Source organism: Callospermophilus lateralis, chromosome 8, assembly GCF_048772815.1.
Source record: "Callospermophilus lateralis isolate mCalLat2 chromosome 8, mCalLat2.hap1, whole genome shotgun sequence".
NCBI classification, from domain to species: Eukaryota; Metazoa; Chordata; class Mammalia; order Rodentia; family Sciuridae; genus Callospermophilus; species Callospermophilus lateralis.
The window spans coordinates 38,029,981-38,048,074 of record NC_135312.1 but is presented as its reverse complement, the minus strand read 5'-3'; the positions used below and the strand labels follow the sequence as shown (position 1 = coordinate 38,048,074).

The following is an 18,094-nucleotide window of genomic DNA, read 5'->3' as shown; positions in this document are numbered from 1 at the left end:
TGATCCATTTTCTTGGGGCTTACTTTTGTGGCCTGGATTGGCAGGAAGCTCTAGATTATAACAGGTTAGGGCAGGTAGTGCTTCTCTTTTCTCCTCCTTGTGCCTACCTAAAATATTTTTTGTGGAAATTCAGAATTTCTAATGATGCTTGAATTCTCTCTTATGGATTAAGTCATGTTAGGATAGCAGAATAGGGAACTAAGTCATTTTAGGTCATCAGCTGAGTGTTTCACCTCCTTTTAAGCTAGTTTATGTATAGGTTGATCCAGGTATTTCTTAAGAAGAAAGGAAGCAATTTAAATTCTCTTATTTTCCGGAGAAATTAGGTTGTATCTCAACGTGATGTAAGAAAAGATACAAAAATGTGTTGGATTTATGTGTTGAGAGCAGCAAGCAAGTTCTCCTCCCTTCCTGTCATTCTGCACTACTCTAAACTCCTCATAATGCAGTAAAGTGGGAATTTTATGATATTAATTGAATATTGAATTATTGAATAAAATGTTTGCAAGATTTTGCTAAATTTTTTAGTGCCTATTTATTATCCTGGGCAGCATTTATTTAATAAAAAAAAATGTTTATTGAGAGCAAGAGGAAAGCTGGTGTGTCTGGAATGTGGGAAAGGAAAGGGCAGAGAGATCATGGATTTTTTTCCCCCTGTATTTGATACAGAGAATTTTCAGTATGGTTGGAGCGACTGCATTGATACTCTACAAAGATTGCCTTGGTTCCTCTGTGGAGAATTGAGGCTGTAGTAGATACAGAGCTATCATTTAAGAATCAGCTTTGAACCAGAGATGATCATGGCTCTGGCTGGAGTGGCGGCCAAGGATATGGAGAGAAGTGGTCAGATTTAGGACTTACAATATTTTAAAGACAAGGTTGACAGAACTTGCTGATGGATTGTTTTGGGGGATGCAGGGAAATAAATGTGCTTGCCAGATATTTGGCCTTAGCGATTAGAAGAATGATGATGTTATTTACTCAAGGTACACTGCTGGAGGTAGGCAAAGAATTTAGTATATCAAGATTTGAATTTGAGATACTTTTCGATGTCTTGTAGGACAGCTGACTGCAGAGAGCATGACCTCTGAACTGGAGATTCTCTCCATCTGCTGATAAAACTCAAGTTTGAACTTAAGCCCTTGGGGCCAGATAAGACCACATAAGAGTAAATGTCAGTGGACAGGAGGTTGGGGACTGACCCTGGGTTCCCTTACATTGAGTTTGGAAAGAGGCAGAGGAAGAGAAGCTCATGAGGAAGAGGAAGAAAACCAGGAGAGCATGTGGCATTTTGTAATGTAAGTGAAGGAGGTGGGACAGACATGCTGCTTTTGAGTGGAGGAAAATGAGGACTGAACGTTGACCTTTGGATTTCATAAAGTGTGGAGGGCATTGACTAGTGGTCCTGGGGACTGTAGAGGTAGAAAGCCTTGGATAGAAGAAAGAATTAGAAGAGGGAGTGAGAGAATATCAGGGGAGCAGAGAATGCAGCATTAGCAGGAAGGAGTTTTGTGACAAAGAGGGGCTTTTTTTCCCCTCCTTAACGTAGAAAAATGTATGATATAATCTGTTTTCATGCTGATGTACGTGATCATTTAGGAAGGGAGAAAAATGGTGAGTGTTTTGTCACCTTGACGCTGCTATACCACTTTAAAGACTAGTTTGGAGATGGCTGGGAAATTGGAAGTTCTATGTCCCCCACTGTCCTCAGGGAGCCCTTGAAGTTTTCATTTATTTTTCTCCTTTTGGCTTGCTTAGTCTTATTGTGTATCATGATAGATGTTTATCTTTCACATTTCTGGTAAATGGTGATTATTAGGAAGTTGAACCAATTGTGTCTGAAAAATGCAAAAGACATTTAACGGGGAATGTGTTTCCCAAGGCCCATTGTTTACCACCAAAAGGAAACCACTGACTTCTTGTTACATCAGTGAAGATAAAATTATTTTGTGAACACAGAACTTCTTTTATGACTGACATTTTTCATACTGTGTTCAGATGAAATTATTTTATGAAAACAATAAGTTAATGGAAATTGTAGACTTTTGTGGGGATTTATAGGAAGTGAAAGCTTTTTTTTTTTTTAAATACTAATTTCTCTTCATCGTATTTTAAATCTTTCTAATTGTGTAGGAGGTAGCTCTCATTTCCATTATGAAAAATATAGCTGGAGAACTTAGAAAATGTATTTTTTAATAATTTCTTGAATATATTTAAGATGTAAGTAGATCATGTTTCACAACCTACTGTCTTTTGTTCCATTACAAATTCATGTTTATTAAAAAAAAAAAGTCCTCAGGTCAAGTTTGATAAAAACAACAAAAATTTATAGAAGATGAAGATTTAGCAATAGATTTGGGCTTGCTAGAGACCAGACTTCTTGAACCATCAGTCTTCTCAGTTGAAATTTTATCCTCCACTCTTGACTTCCACTGTCCCTGAATCCCCACTCCAAAAAGCAAACAAAACTAACCTGTAAGTGTGGGTTTCTTGTAATAGTAATAAAGTCTTCCACTTTCTGAGTATCTAAGAAACGTGCACATGGGTGACACTCTGAACAACCAGAGTTTAGACGATGTTTGGTTTATAAGTTTCGTTTACCCTGCCCCTCCACTCTCTGCCTGTTGGTCACTGGGTTGTTTAGAGGTCAGTGTCCTTGAATAGTTAAATTCTAGTTAAGGAGAGGCAATAAGGAATAAAATAGTTAAATACAAATTAGCATATGTCAAGTAGCCATAAACTCTGTGGTGAAAACAAAAATGGACATAGGGTAGTGACATGTGTGGCCTCCTTTTTTTTTTTCTCTTTTGTCAATTGGGAGTCTTAATAATCTAGCTTGTTAGAAGATGTGGACTTAAGTGATATGTAAAGTGCACCTAGCAGAATACCTGATAATCAAATGCATTTTACTCTCCTTTTCCCTTTCTTTCTGTAATTTGAGTCATCTGCATCTCTAGTGTCGTGTCACATAATACACCTCAGGTGGAGGATGTTTATATCTTGTCCTTGTGTGGTTTTGAAGGTCTTGTTGAAAGAGTACAGAACAACATAGATGAACCTTGAGGACTTTAGCTTAGTGAAATAACTCAGTCACAGAAGGACAAATGCTGATTCCAATTTAATGAGATACTTCCAGTAATCAACCTAGAGAGAGCAGAAGGGTGATTGCAGAGGCTGGTGTAGAAGGAAAGGGGAGTTACTGTGTAATGGGTATAGAGTTTCAGTTTTGCAAAATGAAAAGAGTTCCAGAGTGGCTGGTGGTGATGATTGTACAACAATTTGAGTGTACTTATTGTGCACTTAGAAATGGTTAAATGACAAATTATATGTTACATGTATTTTATCACAGTTAAAAAAAGTAGATGGTAAGGCTATTGATTTGGTAAACCCCTTCCTCCCCCTTTCTAGTAGATATTACTGAATCAAGAAACTAATATGAATCATGAAATAGTGTTATGGTTTAGATATGAGGTATCCCCAAAAGCTTATGTGTGTGACAGTGCAAGAAAAAGTGAAATGATTGGGTTATGAGAGCCTTAACCTAATCAGTGCATTAATGCACTTAAATGGATTAACTGGGTGGTAACCATAGTCAGGTAGAGTGTGGCTAGAGAAGGTAAGTCACTGGGGGCATCATACCTTTGAGGGTATGTTTTGTCCCTGGTGATCAGAGCTCTGTTTTCTGATTGCCATAACCTGAGCTGCTTTCTTTCTCCGTGCCCTTCTGCCATGATTTTCTGCCTACCTTGGATCCAGAGCAATGGAGTTGATAGTCTTTGGTCTGAGACCTCTGAAACTGTGAGCACCAGATAAACTTTTCCTCTTCTAAAATGGTTGTTGTCTGGTCTTTTGGTTATAGCGGCAAAAATAGCTGACTAAAACAAGTGGGTTGCTGTTCTTGTTTCATGAATCTATGTGAGAAATCCCATAAAATGAAAACTTGAACAGAAATTTTCATCATTTTAACTTTCAGATGTTTTGAATTTTATGAATGTTTGCTTGTAGAACAAAGAGCATAGTTTGGATGGAAAAAACATTTTCTATTGTTTTGTCAATTAAAAAATATTTATTGGGCACTCATTGTGTTGAATGAACAACAGTAACAGCGTTTGCTGAGTGATATCTGCCATCTATTGTTCTAAGTTTACATTTACCAGTACTCGTGGTATTTATAACACTTTATAATCTTCATAAAACAGCCTCAAAGGTATTCTCATTGTGCAGCTTAGAAACCTGAGGCTCTTGAGGAAGTAAGTGATTTTTACTTTGAGAATGAGTTTGGATTCCATTGCAGACACGGATTGAGGGCAGTCCAGGTGGCCGAAAGTGGATCTGGGTGAAGGGATGATTGGGATGTATTTGCACAGAGCAAAGAGCTCAGCCCGAAGTCCAGGTAATCTTTGGGAGACTGGCTAAGTGGTTTAGTCTCTTTCTTTAGAATCTTGACTCCCAGGACAGTGAGGTTGTGGATTTTAGTCTGTAGCTATCAAGAGCATGGATTTACCACACAGTGAGTGTTGTGACCGTAGTTGTGCACTGGGAATCAATATCTGAGATGCATCAGAGTACTGAGAGAGGAGAGGTAGACACTACTTAGCATGACCCCTTAAAGTTTTCTTGGTAGGGTGTTTTTAACACTGCAGTGGTTGAAGCCGGAGTGCAATGACTGGTAGTTGAAGAATAAGTTAGAAAGAAGAGGCACAAATGTGGTCATGAGAGGAAATGTAGAGTCTGTGGAGGAACATGAACGTAAGTGAGAGACTATTTCCTGTTGTGGTTTTAAATTTTTTATTTTTTTTGCATAATATAATGGTCAACTAAATATATAGGTTTAGGTGTGAAAAGGGAGGAGTTTTTAGAGGTCTGTGTTAAAAAAGGCCTTCACAAGTGGAAGCTAAGCGCACAGGAAGGAGGGACTTCATTAGCTTTCCTTTGAATTTGAAGGGTCAACACGGGGCCACCTCTTCCTGTTCAAAGATGAGGGTATCTGAAGAGATTATAGGAACTTGAGTAAAGAAAAATTATCCTCTAAGAGGGAACTGACTAGGTCCATCATCACTCTTTTGAGTGTGACATAGAATGATAGTAATGTAATTTTATTTGTCTTTTATACAAATAATTTACATAGATTAGAAGCTCTCTTACAAAATATTGATTGTATAATATACTGGCATTTGGGTTGTTTAAACAGAGAATTTGTTTAAAACGGAGAGGAAAGATACATACCTTAAATATATTATGATTAACTGTATAAATGTTTATGGTTCACCAATCCGTATAGTCAAGTTTGTTTCTGTAGAATGTTTTTTAGAAGGGCTTGTCTCCTAGATCATATGACTAAACTTTTATAAAGTATATCTTTTTAAACTCATTTTTGATGCAATATGTAATTAAATCGCATAATTGTTGTAAATTCAACTGACATAAACATATTTTGGGACAAACACAATTTACTCCTGGTGCGGGCATGCAGCTCTGTTGGAAGAAAAATGTGATGGTGTGTCAGAGAGAATTCACTCTCACTCCCCCAAGGAAATTGAAATTCAGAAGTTGTGACTTATCTATGGTTTAGCAAGAATATGCTTTTATTTTTAAATCCATTGCTTTTCCAGAGTTGCAAGATAATAAGGAATAATGTTCAATATTCGTTAGTGGTGAAGAAGTTATAGACGATAGCTTTTTTTTTTAACGGTTTTTTTTTAAGAGAGAGAGAATTTTTAATATTTATTTTCTAGTATTTGGCGGACACAACATCTTTGTCTGTATGTGGTGCTGAGGATTGAACCCGGGCCGCACGCACGCCAGGCGAGTGCGCTACCGCTTGAGCCACATCCCCAGTTCTTAGACAATAGCTTTTTAAAAAAGGAGCAGTTTTGTTGAAATATAATTTTCATACAACTACAAATAACTAATTAAATTTTTTAGTTTTTAAACTCAGGGGTGCTTTACCATTAAACTTCTTCCCTGGTCCTTTTGTTTTTAATTCTGAGACAGGGTCTTGATAAGTTGCTGAAACTGATCATGAATTTGCATTCATCCTGCCTCAACCTCCTGAGTCTCCGGGATTGTAGGCATGTGCCACTGCACCCAGCCAAATAACTAATTTAAAGTGCACAATTTGAGGTGGTTATGTATTTACAAAGTTGTATACTATCACCTCAATTGACTTTTAGAATGTTTTCATCCCAAAAGAAATCCTATGCAAATTAGCAGTTATTCCCCATCTTTTCTCTTTTGGCTGTAGGTGACCAGTAATCTATTTTCACTTTCTATAGAATTGCCTATTCTTGGCATTTCATATAAATGCAACCTTGTTAAATATAGGGTTTTATGAATGGCTTCATTCACTTAGCATAACATTTTAAAATTTATCAATGTTGTAACATGTATCAGTACTTTTACTTTCTTTTTGTAGCAGAATAATATTCCATTAGGTGGGTATGCCACATTTTATTTATCCATTTATGGATTAGATGACATTTAGGTTGTTTCTACCATTTGACTATTGTAAATGATTTTACTAATGGATATTTATTTTTTGTGTGGATGTCTGTTTTCATTTCTGTTGGGTGTATACCTGGGAGTAGAATTGCCGGTGTCATGTTCAACCTTTTAGGAACTGCCAGACTTCCCCAAATCACTTGTACCATTTTACATCCCGCCAGCAGTGTCTGAGGCTCCAACCACATACTTGCTAACACTTGTTATCTGTCTTTTTGATTATAGCCATCAGTCTCAGTGTATGTTGGATTGCTACCAGTAGCAGAGAACAGTGTTCTTTTGAAGGACAAGGAACTAACTTAAGTTGTCATTTGACTTTTCAGGAAAGTGACCTCATTATACTGATATAAATCAGTGTAATAATATAAATCAGTATAATCTATATACCTATATCTATCTATCTATAGGTATTTTTCTGAAAGAAGGATGAAAGAATATGAATTAGTTTTGAGAATTATAAAAAATTAATTTTATTCGAACATTCACATTTCAGAAGTCAAAAGATTCGTTCTCTCATCCTGTTTCCTTATTGTCCTTTCTAGGTAACCATTTGACCAATTTCTCATGTTATCATTACAGTGCTTTTGTACTTTTTCTTCTCTTCCCTTTTTGTTAAATGCAGACAATAAATTTTTTTTTGTGTGTGTGGGGTTATAGGGGATTGAACCCAGAGATGCTTAACCACTGAGCCACGTTTCTAGCCCTTTTTAAAAATATTTTTTATTTAGAGATAGGGTTGCTTAGGGCCTTGCTAAGTTGCTGAAGTTGGCTTTGAACTCAAGAGCCTCCAGCCTCAGCCTCCCAAGCTGCTGGGCTTATAGGCAAGTGCCACCCCACCAAACCAATAACATTTTTTAAAAACACAGAATATAGCATGTTATTTGTACCTTGCTTATTTAATATAGTCTAGTGTCGCAGTGATCTTCCTCTCTCATTTTATGGCTGCTTGGAATCTCCTTTTATGAATTCCATAAGTGATTTTACCAGTCCTCTTGGGTTGTTTTCCATGTTTTACTTTTACAATTAATACCATAATAATCTTGCTGTACAACTGTCTTTCTGCAAGTGTCCAGTTTTATTTGTAAGATGGTTTCCCAGGAAGAGGATTTTTGGGTCAAAGAGTCAATATATTAGTCACCTTGTTGACATTGACCCTGCCACCAGCAATGGAGAGCACCTGTCTCCTAGGGACCTTTTCAGAGAAAGGCTTTGTAGACACTATCATGGTCCTTGTGTTATCAAGAAGCAGGTAATTCTGATTCACATTTTCTTTAAGATAGTGAGGAGTTTGTAATCTACTCAAAGGGTTTTATAGGTAGTGAAAAACATTTAAGTTAGAACCCTTGAAAGATGAATTCTCAGTCTTTTATTTTCTCCAGATAGTTTCTCTGAAGAGTTGAGATATTTTAATTTTACTTTTTGCTGGTAATTGAACCCAGGGCCTCATGTGTGTGAGGAATGTGCTCCACCTATATGTTCCTAGCCCTGAGGAAAAATAAAAAAATTTTCTTTGCTTTTGAATATTTTTTATAAGTTTTTTTTTCTTTTTTTTCTTTTTTGGGGTGTGTGTGTGTGAGAGAGTGTGTGTGTGTGTGTGTGTGTGTGTGTGTGTGTGTGTGTATGGTGCTGGGGATTGAACCCAGGGCCTTGTGCATGCAAGGCAAGCACTCTACCAACTGAGCTATATCCCCAGCCCTGTAAGCTTTTCTTGACCAAATTCTCAAATATAATTCTAATTTCACTTGTGATATGTTATGTGACAGCTGCTAAAATGTTAACTTTGGTTTGAGGCATGGCTGTTATTAATAACCAACCATATTTCCTTCTTCTGTTTTAGATCTTTCAGCCTTCAACATTCCCTATTCTGCTCCATACATGGAGAATCACCGCTGCTTTGCCCCAGGTGCCCACTTGAGTGCCTGTAAAGTACAAGCTACAGATTGAAGAAGCTTCTAGATGGATCCTTTCCAAATTTGGTGTCTTTTCTATAAAATCTGTGCCTCAATAGCTATTTCTAAGTGGTAAGTATATGTATTTTTTTTTTTTTTTTTTAAAGAATAGTGGAAATTTGTAAACCAATTGTTGGTTGGATTGCTTGCTTCCTTTTCTGGGCCTTCTCTTTATATATAAGCTAATACTTACACTTTGTTTTCTTTTCACTGAGTTTTCCTAAATCACATCTAAAAGTAGCAGTAGCATTAGGTTTTTGGAGGCTTTAAAAGATTCTTTCCACATTACATTCTGGGTACAGTATAATATGTAATATTTATAAAGAATAAATATAAACTATGTGAACAGCTTTATGCCTGTGTACTTTATATGTTCTCTTTAATCCCTTATTGTAAGGCTGAGGAAGTATATCCTATTACTGTCTTTTCCTATCTATTTATATTTTGAACCCATTGAATCAAGAAGATCCTCTTACCTCCTGGTGATTGCAAATTACGCACATATTTATGGAGAAAATAAGAGAGGTTTGTAATGCCAGCTCTTTTTATTGCACGGCATTATCTGTGCCTTTTCATATTTTAACATTTTTCCTGAAGCCCATTTTCCGGGCATTGCTGAGGTTTGCTCAGAACACATCTGGGGATTTGGGGTAGAGGAGGAAAACTGAGCTGAAATGGGATATCTTAAAAATGAAAGGATTGAAGTAGGCTCAGGTTGAGCCAGTTAATAAATATTTGCCAAATGCCTGCTATATGTGAATGAAAATACGTAGTGACATTTATAGTAAAGTAAAGAAGTCACCAGATGGGAACTGTAGCATTAGATGAAAATGGAAGGTGAGTAGGTAGGGAATGGGGTATATTTTGGCTTTTCTTCTCATCATTAACCACATAGAGTTCTGGAGTGCAAATGAATTAGCCTTGCTAAACCTCAGTTTTCTCATCTATGAAATGAATGAATTAGACTAAATGATTTTTAAGTGTTTTGAAGTTAATGAATAAATTGGTAGTTTTTTTTTTGAGGATATGTGTCCTTCTATATCCTATCTGATAGATACATTTTTGTTCTATTTTCATTAAATTACGGGGAAAGAATAAGGTCCCACTATTAAAATGTTTTTCACAAAACCCTTCTGTTTTGAAGTTGATTTCTTTTATTCTTTTCTTTCTTCCTTCTTAGCCTTCTCTTATGACTTCTAGGACTTGCCTCCATTTGATCCAGTAGTCTTTCCATTCACGCTTGTATTGTACTATATTAATGGCTCTCATCTTGTATCCTTGCCCCGTCTTGTGTTCATTATTTTCATTTTAGTATTTGTCCAGGGTCACTGCATTTTACATCAGTGATTCCAGTGCTAGGATCCTGTTATAGTTTGGATATGAGGTATCTCCCAAAAGCTCCTGTTAATGCAGGAATATTCAGAGGTAAAATCATTAGATTGTGAGAGTCCATCCTAGTTTGAATGGTAGCTGTAGACAGGTGGGAGGTAGGTGGGCTGTGGCTGCTGGAGGAGGTGGATCATTGAGAGAGCCCTGGAAGGGTGCCTCTTCCCTGTTCCCCCCTCCTTGCCACTTCCTGACCTGCCATGAGCTGAGCTGCGTTTTTCTGTTGGGTTCTTCCCCCATGATGTGCTGCCTCAACTTAGGCCACCTTGAGCAGTGGATTTGGCCATCTATGGACTGAAACCTCAAACCATAAGCCCAAATGCAGTTACCCTCCCCTAAGTTGTTCTTGTTGGGTATTTCAGTCACAGTGACAAAAAATATGATTAAAACAGATCTTTTAAAAAAAAATCAGATAGCTTCTGAAAGAAATTTAGGAGAAGGGTGTGATTCTTCTGCAGTAGCTGAAATTAGTGAGTAAATTGGCGATGGTTCTCTAGGACTGCAACCCTCAGGTTCTTTGTACTCCTCACTCCCAGCACTGCCACCTCCGACCTCGTCATTACTAGGAATGCACAGGTTCATTTCTAAGGTATTGAAAAGGAGGTCTTCTTTTTATTTCAGGATTTTTTTTTTAAATGTCTGAAGAAAATTTTGCCTTATTATTTAAAATTTTCATTATGGAAAATTTAAAACATGAAAAAACAGACTAATAGCCTAATGCAGTGGCACATGCCTATAATCCCAGCAGCTCAGGAGGCTGAGGAAAGAAGATCACAAGTTCTAGGTCAGCCTCAGAAATTTAGACAGACTTTGTCTCAAAAAAAAAAAAAAAAGGCTGGGGTTGTAGCTCAGCTGTGGAGCACTCGCCTAGCACGTATGAGGTGCTAGGTTCGATCCTCAGCACCACATAAAAATAAATAAATAAAATAAATGTATTGTGTTCAACTACAACTAAAAAAACAAAACAAACAAAAATCCCCAAAAAGCACTGAAGATATAGGTTCATGCCAGAACACCTCTGGATTCAATCCCCAATATTTCACAAAATACCAAAAATTTAACAATGACAACAAAAACACAGACTAATATAAAGAATCCCTGTAATCCCTGTGTACTCATCACCCAGTTTCAGTAATGATCAAGTCATAGGCAGATTGTTCATACATCCTGCCAACTTTCTTCTCATGTCTGTCTGTATTATTTTAAAGTAAATCCTAGATATCATATAACTTTTCATATATATACTTAAGACTCTTAGAAAATATAACCATAATACCATTATCACTATTTAAAAAAGCAAATTCCAGAGCTGAGGATATAGCTCGGTTGGTAGAGTGCTTGGCCCTGGGTTCAATCCCCAGCACCACTAAAAAAAAAAAAAAAAAATGTAAATTCCAGCATTACAAATGTCCAGTTAAACTTGATACTGATTCTCTGGTACATTTTAAAAACATTTGGTTTGATTGGATCCCTTCTATTGCAGTTAATTGATTTTTCTCAAGTTTCTTCCTCCCCTGTCCCCATACCCCTTTTTTTAAAGGGATGTTCCTGATTACATTCCTGTGAAGTAATTTACTCATCTGTCTTTCTATCTCCTAATAATTGGTGCAGTACTTGGACTTGATCATGTTCAAGTACAGTTTCTTTGGCCAGTCTGTGTCTTAGCAGGAATCTGGTAAGAATCAGCCCACAGCATCTAGCTGTCTGGTCTCTCTTTGTACTGAGCACCAATGGCAATTAGGTCAGGGGTTGGCAATTTTTTTTTTTTTTTTTCTGTAAGTGGATAGTTAGTACATGTTTTAGGCTTTGTGGGCCAGCTGCTATCCTCTGTTATACTGCTCAACTGCTGATGTTGATGGGAAAGCAGCCACAGACAAAACATAAATGAACAGATGTAGTGGAGTTCTAATAGTACTTTACTTAAGAAACTAAGTGGCAGACCCTTTGCTTTAGTGCTTTTAAATCACTAGGCTTTGCAAAGTAGAGATTTTTCGTGTGTGTGTGTGTGTGTGTGTGTGTGTGTGTAGGGGGTACTGGGGATTGAATCCAAGGCTGTTCTCCACTGAGCTACATCTCCAGCCCTTCTTATTTCTTTATTTTGAGGACAGGGTATCACTAAATAATCCAGGCTGACCTTGATCTTGCCATTCTTCTGCCTCAGCCTTCCAAGTCCCTGGGATCATAAGTGTGTGTCATCATGCCAGGCTAAGAATTGTGGTCCTAATGACATAAGGACTAATGTAGTCAGAACATTAATTATTCATTTGTTGTACTCCCAGTTAGTACATAATAGTCTCCGCATGGGAATACCATCAAAAGTTGTCTTTCTGACTTTTTTTGCTTAATACCTTGTCTGTGAGATTTTCCCCTGTAGTATGAAACAGTAGGTTTTTTTCATTGATGTACATTATTCCATTGTGACATACTGCCATTGCTCTATCCATTCTGCAGTGGAGAGCAATAATGAATCGATTTGGCATGTATATATCTTGTATATCTCTTTTGGTGGACATAATACACTTTTTTTTTCCTCTTGGATATATACTTAAGAATTGAATTTGCATTTTTTTTTTTTTTTTGGACATAAGGTGTATTCCCTTATGTAGGAATGTTTAGTCAAAAATACTGTGTATGTACTTGTAATCTATTGCTGTCTAACAGATTACCAGATAATGTAATGGCTTGACAAAACAGTAAGCATTATAACCCAAAGATACTGTGGTCCCATTTCTTGGGGATAGCTTAGTTGAGTGCCCGTAACCCAGAGTTGATAATAAAGCTGCAATCGAGGTGTTTCTGGGGCCATATTCATCTCAAGGCTCAATTGGAGGGGGCCCAATGAGTCTTCTGGGTTACTTTCCAACACACTCATGTGATTTTTGGCAGGTTTCAGGTCCTTTATGGCTCCTGGCCAAAATTCCTTGGGTTTCTCTGTAGGGTGGCCAACATGGGTAGCTGGTTGTTAGTTTGTAGTAGGATCAAAGGGTAAATGATTTTGCAATTTTACTAGACTTTGCCAAATTCATTGCACCTCTTTGTGTTCTCACCAGTAATTTGGGTACCTATTTGTCTATATTTAACTTTGTCAAAAAAATATGTTGTCAAACTTTTGGGTGTCTGTCAAATGATCTCATTGTAGGCTAATTTCCAGACCTCATCACATGTGAGATTGAATATCTTTTTATCTGGTCAAGAGGCATTTGCATTTCTTTTTTCTGTTAGATGTTCATTTCTTTTTTCTTTTTCTTTCTTTCTCTTTGGTACTAGGATTTGAACCCAATGGCACTTAAACCACTGAGCCATGTCCCCAGACTTTTATATTTTTTTATTTTGAGATAGGGTCTTGCTAAGTTGCTTAGGGCCTTGCTAAATTGCTGAAATGGCTTTGAACTTGAGATTCTACTGCCTCAGGCTCCTGAGCTCTGGGATTACAGGTGTGCACCACCAGTGCCCAGTAGCTGTCCATTTCTCTATCCCCCTTTCTCTAGGTTTGTTGGAATTTTCTATTTTGTAAACTCTATACAATTTTTAATGTCAACCTTTTCTATTTTCTTCTTCCTGACAGTTAAATAGATGTGTTTTCTAATCCTTTTGGCTTTATTGTTTTCTCATCTTTTCCTATTAATGCTGTATTTATTCTTGGGCTAAGTGACCATTTGTTATTTGATGAGTCCATGTACATAGTTTGGACCTAGCCCACTAGTAGTTCAGGTGATAGAATTTGACTTTGTACACAAGCCTGAGTTTCCTGTCTTCCGTTTATCACATAATGGCATAACCATTTTTCTAATTGAGAAATTGAAATGACCTTTTGTGCCTTTATTTATTATTAATTCAACTAGTATTTGTTGAACACTTACCAGGTTTCACATACTGGGCTTTGCACTAGGTAACCAATATCCATCATCTCAGTTCTCAGGGAATGGTCTAAAAGGGGAGTCCATATTAAACAAACTCAGGTCTATATGTGTGGTCAAATATTTCAAGAGAGATTTAAGGATTGAGACATCTTATTAGATTGGAAAGAATATAGATTGCCTTTATGATAGTTTAAATGATATTTGAACTGAAATTTGAAGGACAGTAAGGGTTAACCTGCTTAAAAAAAAAAAAAAAATCAGAGTGCCATTTTCCCGACAGGAAGCAGTGAGGAAGGATGCTGAGGCAGGAAGAGTTGAACTTCTAGGAAATGAAGATTGGTTGGGTGGGCTTATAGGGAGAAGGGGGTGGAGGGGTGTGAGATGTCATCTTATTTGCTTGGAGAGAAAGGGCTCTCTGGTTATGGTGGGTGTGGTCTGCTAGAGGGAGGGGTGTGTGTGTGTGTGTGTGTGTGTGTGTGTGTGTGTAACCATGTGCAGAAGTTGGTCAGGAGCTGGGTCGCAGACTCTGGTAGCAACTGTGAAAGGTGACAGTGCCTTGTTTGTTCAGTTCTGTTTTTTCTTTCAGTTCTACTTTGGGCCTATGCCTGTTCCCATTGTGTTTTCTGTGTCCTTTGCCTTACTTTAAAAAGATGTCTCTGGACTACTCCCATTTTAAAAAACTGGTCTCACTGTTTTGGTCCCTGTTCTTCATCCAAACTGCTTCATGAAATATTTAGAAATGATGGGTCTGTTCATATATTGCTTTCTCAAACTCGTGGTGGCTCCTTCATTGGGGAAGAGTGAAGTAACTGAAGGCTTTATCATTTTCTTTAGGCTTCAAGGTCTACTCTTGTCAGACTACTTCCTTTTAGGCAGCCCGAGACTGGTAGTTTTCTGCCTCTTTTCTTAGCTGATCTGCAATTTCCCAACTTCAGTCATGACATCTCTGCCCCTAGAACCCTCTACCTCCTCCCAGCTTTTTTGTTGTTTCTTGAAGGCTCTGCATAGCTCCTGACTGTTCCCCTAATCCCTTTTAGATCCCTTCACTCAGATTGATTTTTTTTTTTAACCCACCTACCCTATTTTCCTTATTGATAGTCAATTCTATGGTTCACCATAGTTTTTATTATATCAGAAACATTCATATATTTATTTGGAACTCAATTGTATATTTTTAATTTTCATAACTGATTAGGGACTCTAGACATTTATTGAGTTGTATGAGATTAGAGAGATCAGTCATGGAAATCTCTTATAAGAAAGGCAAATCTCAAGCACGGTTTTACAGATATCATGAATAGAAACTTCAAAGAGTGACCTCATTCAGAGAGAAAAATCTTACTTGCCCTTTGAAGCAACCTTTACAGTTCTGTGCACATCAAATAATATTTATGTTCTCTATACTAGTTTGATGAAAGTATGTTTCTATGGCAGTGTCAGAGAGTTCTTATGACTTAATGGGAGTAATGACATTTGTAGAAAATTAAATGTTTGATTTCCATGGTAGCAGATAATGGCCAATAAAGTCATGAATATGTAGCATATTTAAATGTACTTCTGCTTTTATCTGAAACATCTCGTGGACTAATTGTCCACCTGGATTGCTTCTTATATATCTTTCTAGGTCAAGTGTAAGAGTCTGCATATTGACACAGTGCTGAACTTGATTCTCATGCTTGATTTTGTTTGTATATCAGGGCCAGCCAGCGGGTTTCTTCTGTAAAGAGAAGGGCACTGTCATTCACTGCCCCATAGCTTGCAAAATGGTTTTAGGTACTCTCTTTTTTTTTAAAGTCCTCATAGTTTTTCCTCTGTTTCCATTTCTCTTTCCCTGTCTCCCTTTCTACCTGTAAATGAATTTAATTCACATTCTCCAACTTATAATGTCTTAGCACTGTGTAACTGTACTGTATACATGTACATGTGTTGCTTCCATATGAGGTCATTTCTCTGAAATTATAAATTATAATGATTCTTTTACAGATTTATTTTACATATGAATTTTCAGATATTAATCTAAACTTGTGTCAACTATATTAACTAATAAAAAGTATTTTGATTGTATTATTTTAAAATACAATCTTAATAGAAATTTTAAATGAGTTTGTTTAAGATTAAATTAGGATACCAAGTCTTAGTTTATGGACTATGTTTTTTAAGTTTTTAAAAAACTCTTTTTTGAAATATTAACTGGGTAAGTGTTTACAGGTAAGAATTGAATTTTTGGTACTGTGATCATCAATCATAATGCATTTAGTTTGGAGTGATGAAGGTTTTTTATTTTAAAATGGAGAGTCTATGAAACCAAAAATATTCCATGTAGCTCTTGGTTTGACAGCTTTATGAAAAGCTTAAGAGATAAAGATGTCACAAGTGAAATACTGCATTCTACATAGGATTTATGTAACTAGTAGTGATGGTGAAAAACCTGGTGAGGTGGGAGAAATGACTCAGTTCCTCACTTTGTCCTCTACAAGTCTTGTTTCCTCTCCCATTTTAAGTCCCACATAAGAACTAAAGCTTCAAGTATAATCATGGCATTAATTCAGAAGCTGGATATATTAAAAGCTAAGCTTTTGTGTTTTTTGTGATAGCTATATTTGTGCCATATTGGAACTTTCTACCTCCTTGTTCTAGGATGGTTTGGGAGGGCTGGTGTTGGAGCGGGTGAGTCACACCACACCACGCATTCCTCAAGGTTGTGGGCTGTGTCCTTTCCCTGGTTGTGAGCTTCACTGTCTAGAGCAGTGCCTGGAGTACAGCTGGGCTCTCCTCATCTGTTATTCTGTATCTGGCATCAGGTTTCCACAAAGCTTTAAAAATCTAGTTTTTGCCTTTTTGCTTTCCTCTGATGAATCTTCCAGGTAACATTTGCATCTAGCTTTAAATGTGTATTAAACTCTTAATGAGGAGTATAACCAGGATTGGGATATTGGTCTAGAGACAACTTTTGGAAGGTTTATTCTGATGACCTTGAACTCCACTAAACTGAGCCAGGGACCAAAAATTCTTTCAACATAGAGCAGTAACAAAGTGAAAGGGGCATGTGGGGACTTGGAAGAAAAAGGCTGATTTTAGTGGAGGAATTTTCATTTTAAACCCCACATATGGCAACTGATCTCTTGTATATTCTTGTCAGGTCTTCCCTATAATGTAGTAACTATTAATATGGAATTTTACAGCTGATTGAATTATCACAGTGTTTAAACTATTAGCATTGGTCTTTGGGAAGCACTTGTTTTAGGTTGAAGATTATTTTAAGAATGTTGACTGAAACAGGGAACTGTCACTTTATAAAGTTGTTCATGGACTTTAAGTAGTTAGACATTAGAAAAGGATTGACTTAATCTTAAAATAATCTGATTTGTTGATCGTAGTATTCTCTTTTTTCCTGTTTTTACTTCAAAAAGGTAAATTTATTCTTTGCTTTTCATGAAACATTTAAAAAAATCATGTTGGTTAAGTTTATTTATTTTTGTTCTGAGATTCGCAATCAATGTAAGAACATATTGGAAGCATAATTGCATTTTTATTACTTAATCTCATGTAATTCCTGGAGAAGAGTTTATTCTTTTAAAACATAAAAGAATTCACGTTGGATACCACACCGTGGCCCACACCTGTAATCCCAGCAACTCTAGAGGCTGAGGCAGGAGAATCATAAGTTTAAATCCAGCTTCAGCAGCTTAGTGAGTCCCTAAACAAATTTATGAGACTGTGTCTCAAAATTAAACAAACAAACAAACAAAAGGAGCTGGGGATGTAGCCAAGTGGTAGAGTGCTCCTAGGTTCACTCTCTAGTACCAAATATTTAAATAAATCCTGATGTGCAGTATTATGAGTTCATTTTCTAATTTTGTCAGTTTCCATATCTATAAAGCTGAACATATGGAAAAATTATGAATTTGTTTGAGTTAAAATGAAGTAATATATGTAAAGCACCTAACCTTTTTGGTCACACATAATAGGCTCTCAGTAGTTAGTGGTTGTTTTGTCATTATTGAGTACTTACTTAATTTGGATCTGTAGGGCAGCTTCTCGTGGTGTAACAAACCAGTTCTGAATTCTACCCTCCTGTGTTTGTAAGTTTCTTAGGCTTTATTCTTCACAGAGGTTAATTCAGTCTATTTGTGGGGTGGGATGGGGTGGGGTAGGAGAGGACTTACTGACTTGTTGTTATGTGTACTGGTGTGAGGAGGATTAAGCTTTGTGGCATGTTCTATATGATCATCCATCGTGACCAAACTGATATGGAATGTTGTTTTGTTACTGACTTTGAAATGTCTTGTTTTCTGTACAGAGAATGTGGCTTTGAATAAATTGCTTATTATCCTTTACAGATTTCTAGAGTGAGAGGAACTGTCAATCGGTGTAAATCCTGCCCAGCACAACACTTTC

The 18,094-nt window shown here is 36.9% G+C and overlaps 1 protein-coding gene across 1 annotated transcript in view; it reads left to right on the top strand.

Moving 5' to 3' along the window:
• Fryl (FRY like transcription coactivator) overlaps window positions 1-18,094 on the top strand; it is a 229,476-nt gene that overhangs the window by 28,057 nt on the left and 183,325 nt on the right. Inside the window, exon 2 of the mRNA XM_076864900.1 lies at window positions 8,339-8,522. The gene's annotated coding sequence lies outside the window, so the exon portion shown is untranslated. The remainder of the gene's footprint in view (window positions 1-8,338; window positions 8,523-18,094) is intronic.